This window comes from Peromyscus maniculatus, chromosome 14, assembly GCF_049852395.1.
Source record: "Peromyscus maniculatus bairdii isolate BWxNUB_F1_BW_parent chromosome 14, HU_Pman_BW_mat_3.1, whole genome shotgun sequence".
Lineage (NCBI taxonomy): Eukaryota > Metazoa > Chordata > Mammalia > Rodentia > Cricetidae > Peromyscus > Peromyscus maniculatus.
Window position 1 is genome coordinate 58,029,652 of NC_134865.1, and position 10,740 is coordinate 58,040,391.

General features: G+C 45.5%; 1 long non-coding RNA gene across 1 annotated transcript; it reads left to right on the plus strand.

The window, feature by feature from the left end:
- The first annotated feature begins 295 nt into the window (after nucleotides 1–295).
- LOC143268470 (uncharacterized) lies at nucleotides 296–4,957 on the plus strand. Its single transcript, XR_013044422.1, has 2 exons — nucleotides 296–514; nucleotides 4,165–4,957. It is a non-coding gene; the product is annotated as an uncharacterized LOC143268470 (long non-coding RNA).
- The last annotated feature ends 5,783 nt before the right edge of the window (nucleotides 4,958–10,740 follow it).

Here is a 10,740-nt window from a genome sequence, read left to right on the forward strand (position 1 = left end):
CCCAACTCTGAACCAATCACCCAGGAGCAAAGAGGACTGTGGGCCTGGAGAAACATGTGTTCCCTACAGGGAAAAGGAACCTTTGGTATCTGATGGAGAGAAGAAAATTCCAGAAAGAAAAAAAACAACACCAGATCTCTTGGCTTAGGGGGCTGGGGGTCATTGGCACCGTTGCTGTTGATGGAGAATGTGAGGAAGGGTTGCTTAGCAATAACAATAATGCTGGTTATGATGACAGTAGTGAGCAGCACTTTCTATGTTACATGGCAGCTCGCAGGACCCCCCCCCCCCCCACACACACACAGCCTCTGACTCTTTAACTTGGACAGGGAGTCAGTCAGACGGGGCGTTTTTACTGACCTCGCTCTACAGGTAACATGCACCTGCAAAGGGTTAACAATGTATTCTCAGCTGGCAGGTGGCAGGTGGGACTCAGATGGTCACCCACACTTGTATTTTCTTAATCCACCGAGAAGAGACCTGGGGTGTAAAGTGCCTGGTGATCTGAAGGCAGGTACTTAAACTTTTTAAAATTTATTTTTATGTTATGTGTGTCAGAGTTTTGCTGGCATATATGTCTGTGTACTGTGTGTGTGTGTGTGTGTGTGTGTGTGTGTGTGTGTGTGCCTGCCTTGTACCTGCGGAGGCTAGACAAGGGCATCAGGTCCCCTGGAACTGGAGTCACAGATAGTTGTGAGCTGCTGTGTGGGTACTGGGAACCAAATCCTGCTCCTCTGGAAAAGCATCAAGTGGTGAACCATCTCTTTATAGAAACTACTTTTGGGGTGATAGGCACAGGCGAGTATGCTACTTTGGGGTCCTTTAGCTTACTGTTGTCCCCTATTAGGCGTAAGTGCCAGGGGCACAGGGGCGCTTACCTGATTCCACTGTTTTGCCTTAGTGCACAGAAGGCAGGAAATGCAAGGTGAGCTGTGGAGTGTCCTGTCTTTGCTGAGAGATCGGGGATCAGAACAGCAAGCAGGCCAAGGGCTGAGCTTGGAGAGCAGGTACAAGAGAGAAGAGGAGAAGGACCATGGGACAGCGCAGCTGGCCCAAGCTATAGAGACCTTAGCCAAAGGCAAGAAAGCCCGCTCTCAACATTCTCCTTCTTACAGCAGGGGATGAGGACCATTGGAGAAGCATGTTGGACGCAGCAAAGGAGGCCCTGCATGAGGGTGGCAGCCATGCCTGTGGCCTGCACAGCAAGACAGAATGCTTTAAGGCCTGCCATTGCCCCCAGCAAAACCTACTGAAACTGATTCAGTAGACAGAACAGGATCGACTAATTTTCTGTTCCTGGCCTTGGACAAGTCACTTTATCTTTCCAGGTCTCAGTTGACACATCTGTAGGATGGGATGCTGGTACCTCTTTTCCTAGATGTGTGTGGGAGCCTCTCAGCACTGCAGAGGTGACTTGGATTAGGAAAATGACACAGAGAGCAAGATCAAGGAGTGTGGGGAGCATTTTCAGTGAGAATGAGTGTCCGTCTTTTGTTTACACAGTGTGAAGATATGTCACCATGATTGGTTTAATTAAGAGCTGAAGGGCCAATAGCTAAGCAGGAAGAGGTTAGGCGGGACTTCTGGGGAGAGAGAGAGGAAGAGGAGAAGCAATCTAGGTGTGTGGATTATGCCAGAGACACCAAGGAGACATGAAGAAGTGGGACATACAGTATAGAGTAGAGGACTGAGCCACGTGGCAGAGCATAGATTAAAAAAATGGGCTAATTAAGTTATAAGAGCTAGTTGGGGAAAAGCCTAAGTCAAGGCCAAGCTTTCATGATTAATAAGAAGTCTCTGTGTCATTTTTGGGGGGACTAGCAATTCAAAGAGAGTTCGGTGAGAAAGTTTGCTATCGTCTCCCATTGACACACCACTTCCTCCTGCCAAGCTTGTGAGGACCTAGATTTTTCTGATGATCCAGCTCATCAGAGCTAGGGTGGGCCCTGTGGCCATTCACCATCTGTCTGGACACAATTCTCCACCACCTTCCATCTGCTCAGAAACTATAGTGTATGTTGGCTGTGATGGGCCAGACCTCAGGAAGTAATCTTGATAGAAAGCTCTCGCACAATTGTAAGTATGGAATGTGCTGAACCCATTTGAGTCTCATTAAAATGCCACGCAGGATGAGTGTTTGAATTTTGCATTCACGATGCTCGAATGTTCTAATTCACATGGAAGACGTAAGTGCCGAGGTACAACAGCTGGCCGAGTCTGGGCCGCTAATTCAGGGTGACGTGTGCTCCACGGTGACAGCAACGTTGACAGGACACATCGGCTCTGTAGCTTGTGGGGGGCCCAGCTCAGGAGGAACCCCACCAGGTCTCCAAAAACCTCTCATCCTGCTGACTTGCCATTAACACACTTGGCATTTCTCAGGGACCCCAATAATGGGCTGCTGTGTGACGTGTGAAGGATAGCCAAAGTGTGACCTGGGAGAGGCCAGTAGAGAGGATAGGTTAGGGGCGTCTTGGGGCAGAGAAAAGAAAGAGGACAATGTGTCTGAAAACTGGGAAGCAATGTTTCCAACAGCTCACACCTGGAAAATAATAAGGCAAATTATGGCCCGTCACCCATTCCACTCATTTTTTTAAAAAAGGTGTTCTTCCTAATTTACAATGTGATACATACTCATGGAACTTCCTCTAAAATAGATGTGTATTAAGATACAAAGCAAATCACAGCTAAATATGAAAATTGAAATAATTCTTTATATTCTTTTAAAAATACTCCTTTTCACTATGTGTGTGTGTGTGTGTGTGTGTGTGTGTGTGTGTGTGTGTGTGTGTGTGTGTATGCCCATAGAAGCCAGAGGTGACTGAACTCCCTGGAGCTGGAGTTACAGGTAGTTGTGAGCTGCCCAATATGGATACTAGAAATCAAACTCTGGTCCTCTGGAAGATCAGTTCATGTCATTAACTGCTGACACATCTCTCCAACCCAATTTCTAATATTCTATCTGATCATAATGAATTAAAAAAAGAAAGAGAGAAAGTATAGAACATACACAAATCCATAGAGATTAAAAAGGCACTATTGTAGCTTGAGTTTTCCTGCCTTGCCCACAGTCAGGACAAATCTCTGTCACCCGCCAGTCCCACAGCCGCTCAGACCCAACCAAGTAAACACAGAGACTTATATTGCTTACAAACTGTATGGCCGTGGCAGGCTTCTTGTTAACTTTTCTTATATCTTAAAGTAACGCATTTCTACAAATCTATACCTTGCCACGTGGCTCGTGGCTTACCAGCATCTTCACATGCTGCTTGTCCTGGCAGTGGCTGGCAGTGTCTCCTTCTGCCTTCCTGTTCTTTTATTTCTCCTCTGTTAGTCCCGCCTATACTTCCTGCCTAACCACGGCCGATCAGGTTTTATTTATTGACCAATCAGAGCAACTTGACATACAGACCATCCCCCAGTACAGCCAAGTGCAGACCATCTCAAACACCTGCACTCAGGCCCATGGTCCTAATCATCCTCTATGCAAACCTGCTGGGTAACGCCACAAGGAACCCAAGAAGGGCTCCCACAGGACATACATTAACATCCCACAGCACACTATCGAATGATGAGTTGAAGAAATCAGGAAAAAAAGTAAAAAATCCTGAAATCAAGTGGTAATGAAAACACAATATACCAAAACCTACGGGATGCAATGAAAGCAGTTCTAAGAGGGAGGTTGTTTCTGGTCGGTTCTAACTGTCAATTTGACACAACCCAGAATTACCTGGGAAGAAAGCCTTAGTGAGGACTTGTCTAGATCAGGCTGGCCTGCAGGCATATCTGTGGAGGATTCTCTTAATTGTCCATTGACGTGGGAAGGCCCAGCCCTTGTAGGCAGCACCATTCCCTAGGCAGAGATCCCTGAACAGTAATAATAGAAGGGGAAGCTGGCTGAAAGCAAGCCAGCAAGGGTCCACACGTTTATTTTCTCTCTGCTCTTGACTGAGGATGTAGTGTTTAAGCTCCTGCCTTGACTTACCCTCCAATAGCAGACTGAAACCCAGAACTGTAAGTCAAATAAATCCTTTCTTCCCCAATTTGCTTTTAGTGTTAAGATTAAAGCTTTAGCCTACTCAAATTGTAGAAAACAATGTCTTTTTCGGGCTGTGCATCGCCCTAGCAGACTGTTTTACAAGCAGCCTTTGACTCCCTTTTGAGGAAGAAGAATATGCCTGCAGACCCTGGGTGGACCAGACATTGCACCATCCATCCAGCACAGAGTGATAAACGACTTATTCCTGAGACTAGAAAGGGGGCACCCTATAAGTTTATTGGGGAGACTTAAAATTATGGGGGCACACAGGTATATTAAAAACCATGCCTAAGAACTTACCAGACACACTGGATTGACGAAAGGGTGTTACTCTCTCACCCAGACCCCATAAACTGATGGACACATAACACTGAGACGTCATGTCCTCCACAAACCTCTCATCTGATACCTGGTGTGGTATCAAGGACCGAGGACTCCACAGCTCAGCTCAGTCCCTCGCTGCTGAGGAAGCCTGCTTGACTGCCTGCCGATCCATATCTGCTCGCCCATCTGGACCTGCTTCTGACCAGTCTCCTGCTCGGACCCAGCCCAGCCTTTTCACCTTGCAGCCGAATTCTACTATGCTGCTTTCAAACCTGCCTGCAGCTTCTCTCTCAACAGCTTCCCCGGCAGCTCCCCGTGAACTGGTCTATTATCTTACCTGTGCAGACTCTTTCTCAGCCCCCCGGGAAAGCCCCAACTCTTCCATAGCCTCTTTACCCATACTCATTCTGGAATCCATACCTATAGAGAGAGATATGTAGATATATTTACTGTGTGCTTTGTGATGAGCGCTAATATTAGTAATTAAGACTGGAATATGGAGCTTACTATTTGCCTCAGCCAGGATACCGGGGTAGGTGGATTTTATAACACTGGACTGTCAGTGAGACTTCCAAACATTATGAATTTATTGTCTGTGCTGTTTTTTTTATTATTTTATTTTATTTATTTATTTATTTATTTATTTATTTATTTATTTTTACTTGATGCAAACAAACATATCTGAGAAGAGGGAATCAATTTTAATTGAGAAAATGTCTTCATAAGATTGACTTATGAGCAAGTCTGTGGGGTATTATCTTGATTAGTGATTAATGTGGATGAGACCACTGTGGGTAGTGCCACCCCAGGTTATACAAAAGCAAGCTGAGCAAGCCGTGGAGAGCAGGGAAGTACGCAGTCTTCCTTCGGGGTCTCTGTTTCAATTCCTGTCTCTGGGTTCCTGCCTTCAGTTCCTGTCCCGACTTCCCTCAGTGATGGATTGAGACCTGAGAGCTGTAAGCTGAAATAAACTCTTTCCTCACTCAGTTGCTCTTGATAACAGGGTTTTATCATAGCAATACAAACCCTAACTAAATTAATTAAATTGTTATTCACTAAGTTCTGACACGGTGGAAAGATGTTTTGTCTCCGTTTCTGGCACAGTGCAATCAGGACTCTTTTTTCATTAGGGTGTTTTTTTTTTTTTATCACAGCAACAGGAAGAAAAACAAGGACAGGGTTTATAGCTCTAAGTGCCAAACTGAGAAATCATGAGGAGGCTGGAGCATTGGCTCGGTTGCTAAGAGCACTTGCCACTTCTGCAGAGGACCTGGGTTCACATCTCAGCACCCAAAGAGGCTCACACCACCTGTAACTCCAGTCCCAGAGGACCTGACACCCTCTTCTGGCCTCCACAGGTATCAGGCACACATATGGTGTACAGACAGACACATATGTAGGCAAAAACCACCCCCGCCACACACACAAAATAATTATTTATATTGAAAAAGAATAACTTAATGATATATCCAGGGCCTTGGGAAAACAGGAAGCCAAGACCCACATCAGTAGATGCAAAGAAATAATTACTATCAGGACAGAAGTTAATAAAATAGACACACGCACAATTGATGAGAAAAAAGAGTTTGTTCTTTGAAAGAATAATCAAGATTGATAAGCTCATAGCCAAAATAACCAAAACAAAGAAAGAGAAGGCCCTAATGAATAAAATCAGAGATAAAGGGCTGGAAAGGTGGCTCAGTGGTTAAGATCGCTTATTCTTGTACAGGATCTGGGTTTGGTTCCAAGCACCCACCCAAATGGAAGCTCACAACCATCTGTAACTCCAGTTCCAGAGGATCTGATGCCTGCCTCTGACCTCCTCAGGCACCAAGTATGCACAGACAGATGTGTAGGGAAACGCCCCCACACATTAAAAAACAAAGCAGAACCAACCTCAACTGTGAAAAGTCCAGACACAGATGGACTCACTGGTGAATGTTGTCAGACTTTCAAAGAAACGCCAACACCAATGCTTCTCAAATTATTCCGTAAAACAAGAATGAAAAACAAAAACAAAAACCCTATCAAATGCTTTGGACTAAGCCCTGTTACCCTGATATCAAAACCAGATAAAGACACAAAAGGAAGAACAAAAAAAAAAAAAAAAAAAGAAAAGAAAAGAAAAGAAAAGAAAATTACAGATCAGTCTCCTCAACGAATAAATGCAAAAATTCTTAACAAAATATTTGCAAACCTAATATGGAAACACATTAAAAAGGTGATGGACATTGATCACGTTGGCTTCATTCCATCGATGCAGGCGTGGCTCAACAGATGTGTCCTGGGTAGTTTTTTGTTTTTTTTGTGTTAACTTTACCCAAGCTGGAGTTATCTGAGAAGAGGAAGCCCAACTGAGGCAATGCCTCCATCAGATTGTCAGTGGACAAGTCCATGGGACATTTTCTTGAAAGCCTGGGTTGACCTTTGGCGGCCGTGGGCTGAATGAACCTTACAATGTGGAGGGCTGGATAAACTGCTGTGCTGTGCTGTGTCAGCCAGGGACAATGTCTATTGTCACCCTGCTCTGATAAAAGATGTAGCTCACCTGTAGACACAGAGCTGGATCATCCAGAACCTCCTTCGAATGCTCCCTTGCTGTCCAGCGTTGGTGAGTCGTCAGCAGACAGTTGCCAGCTCATTCCAGGTCCACTTCGTCTGCACAGAATCCTGTTAGTCCTTCAGCGGCAGTCTACCCCCAATGACGAGTGAAGGAGACTTCAAAGGACAGGCTGTTTGGGGGACACCCTGGGGCCCTTTAACAATACGCCAGTGTGTCAGGCCAGGTTAGTGCAGGTCTGCTTGGGTCTGCCTCAGTTCGACTTTGTCCTGCCACGGAACCTGTTTCTTTCCCCTTCCTTTCGCGAGTTTCAACCTCAATAAACACTCCCCGCTCCCTTCTCTTCTTCCCTTCCCACCAGGACCCCCAGCCTGTAGTGATTCCCTTTATCCCAGTTTATTCCCAGTTATTTAGTGTACTGATGTGCATTGCAGTTCCCCAGGTTGGATGTCAAGTTAAGGTGAGGAAAATCTGTGCCGAATTGGCAGACAGAGGTGAAGCAGTACAGCCTACAGGTCAGCATTGGCCTGGGTATCGCTGCATCTCCCCGTGAGTATCACTAACATGCAGGTAGCTCACCTTGCAGACATGCTTGCTGCCCCTGGCTCCTCCAGCTTCTCCTCTTCCCTCTTCAGTGATTCTGAGTCCTGGGCCAGGTCCACGATGAGGTGTCAGCTCGTGTGAAAGGTCCCCCCGTGGAGACTGGAGGCAGAGAGACAGGCGAGGACTCCTGCTTCTCCGTGTGTATTTCAAGCCCACCTTCTTCTTCTTCTTCTTCTTCTTCTTCTTCTTCTTCTTCTTCTTCTTCTTCTTCTTCTTCTTCTTCTTCTTCTTCTTCTTCTTCTTCTTCTTCTTCCCCAGTTTTACCTTTTCTTCCAAGCTGCCAGTTCTGCTGATCTCAGGCCCAATACCAGACACCACGGCCATCATTTCCTGTAGCCCATTTAACCAGGTTCCACAAACACACGAACTCTAATCCCTATAACAGTTCCTTCCCCTCCTCCCCCCAACACCCACATTCTGGCTGGTCCTGTCATTATTTTAGTCCCTCTGGTAATAAGGTGTCATCAGCCATCAGTGGTACTTGGCTTCTTACTCTGTACGGTAGGACGTTGAGGACACTGAGGACACTGACATCAGCACCCACACTCTTCACACCCTCTGGTCTTATCTCTTCTATTAGCTATTTATTTTGACATTGTCAACTGTGGTAACACATATAAAGCCACGGTGAATTTCCCCCTTCTTGTTTGTGGTCCATTACGGAAACCATCAAACAACATTTGGAGTAGTGGATTGTGTGTGGGTTCTGGGCACAAAGCCTGGAGATGGGCTCTGATTGGTTTTCCTTCCTTGTATATCAAAGACAGATACCTCTGTCATTACAAGGACAATCTCCTTAGCCTCCGGATCAAAGAAAGTTCATTGTTTTCTGTATCAACATTAAGTAAAACACATCTTATCTCTAATACTGCTTATTTGGATCACAACTTTCCTGTTTAATGATTGATTTTTCCAATAGTTTTTATTTATTGCCTTCTTCACTTCTTCTTCTTCTTCTTCTTCTTCTTCTTCTTCTTCTTCTTCTTCTTCTTCTTCTTCTTCTTCTCCTCCTCCTCCTCCTCCTTCTTCTTCCCCCCCCTCTCTTCTTCTTCTGAAATGAAAATTAGATCTTTGTTATCCTGTCCCTCTTTTAACTCTTTACTCTTTGGGGTCCCACCACCCAGCTCCCAAATAATCACATGGAGACTTATACTTTCTTATGAATGCCCTGCCTTAGCTTGGCTTGTTTCTAGCCAGCTTTTCTTAAATTATCCCGTCTACCTTTTGTCTCTGGGCTTTTATCTTTCTCTATCCTATATACCTTTCTTTACTTCTTACTCCGTGGTTTGCTGTGTAGCTGGGTGGCTGGTCCCTGATGTCCTCCTCTCCCTCTCTTTTCTTGCTCCTCGATTTTCCCTTCCCAGATCTCTCCTCCTATTTATTCTCCCTGCCTGCCAGCCCCACCTACCATTTTTCCTGCCTAACTATTGACCGTTCGGCTTTTTATTAGACCAATCAGGTGTTTTACACAGGCAAAGCAACACAGCTTCACAGAGTTAAACAAATGCAACATAAAAAGTGCAACACGTCTTTGCATCATTAAACAACTATTCCACAGCATAAACAAATGTAACACATCTTAAAATAACATTCCATGACATGTTCCAGTTACCACTAAACTTCTATACATTTTATGTGTGGATTGGAATCCTCCCTAGTCTTCTAGGAGACATTTTCCTTAGGACCCATTGACATTTTATTGGCTGTAAATGTCTATCGAGGCCCACTAAACCACTGGCACCTCTTTTCATTATGTTCTTGGGTGTGTCCCTCTGTTTCCTGTGTTCTCACCTTACCTTTAGGCTCCCTATTGCCCACTCCCATTTCTCTGGATTGATTTCTTGTTTACATATCCATAAGATGTATGCAAGATGAAAAGTCATGATTACCTGTGTAATTCAGCAAGTTGCATGAAGACTGTGTGTGGAGTCACTGTGACCATTACGTTTCTTAACATTGTAGAGTATGCTTGAGCAAATTTGAGTTTATTTCATTAATCAAGCCACTGTTGGGATGAAAGATCCTAAAATGCCTGCGAAATGAATCCTGACTCTGCCAGGCCCTCTGTAGTCGGTTCCGAGTTGACTTTGCAGATTTCTTTCCTGTTCTCATCGTGGACCTTGAGCTCTGCTGACCTCCTTGTGTACCCTGCACACTTGTGTCCTCCAGCCCTCCAGCCTCGGCTCTCTGTGTTCCCCTCTCCTATGACGCCCTGTGAAGCCAGTGTTTCCAAACTCCAGTTCCCTCCTGAGCACTCCTGCCACTGAGTGTCCTCTGATCCTCAGCTGAGAGACTGTCCCAGCTCTCCTCTGGCTTGTACCCTTTCTACCGAGTGCCCACACACTTGGCAGGCTGCCAGTGGACAGAGCAGACTCTCTCTACGCTTCCCTGCAGCTGAGGAAGCCTCGTGCTCAGGGGTCCTCTTTGCAGGCTGGACAGAGTCTCCTGGTAACAGTTCCAGAAAGCCGGAAGGCTATACTGCCTTCCTGTCTCTCAACAGTGCAGCGGTCCCTCCCCATGAACAGGCCCGTGCCCCGTTCCAGGTAGGGTCCACTTTGCTTTTAGGAAAGCCACTATTAGGTAAAGTCTTTGGCCACTGGGGAAATGTTCCTCCATTCAATATCTCTCTCAGTGGGGCTTGGGTAAAGGAACCAAACGCATATCCAGAGGAGGCTTATCATCTTTTTTTTTTTCTTTTTTGTCTTTTCTTATTTTTCTTTTTTTGTATATGTGTGTGAGTTAGTGTGTGTGTTAGTGTGTGTGAGTGTAGGTGTGTGAGTTAGTGTATATGAGTGTGTGTGAATGAGTATGTGAGTGTCTGAGAGTGTGTGTATGTGTGTGAATTAGTGTATGAGTGTGTGAGACTCAGTGTGTGAGTGTGTTTAGACGAGAAGACAACCTTCAGTGTTCTTCATTAGGTGCCATCCTCCTTTATTTTAAAAATTTATTATGTGCATTGGTGTGAAGGTGTCAGATCCCTTGGAACTGGAGTTACAGGCAGTTGTGAGCTGCCATGTGGGTGCTGGGAATTGAACCCAGGTCCTCTGGAAGAACAGCCAGTGCTCTTAACCGCTGAGCTATCTCTCCAGCCTGAGGCTTATCACCTTAAGGATGGCTTCTTAGTAACACTGGCGTCCATTCATTCACTCATGTACCTAGTCACCCATTCCACCAGGGAACCTCTAGATGGATTTGCTGATTCCAGGTGTGCCCG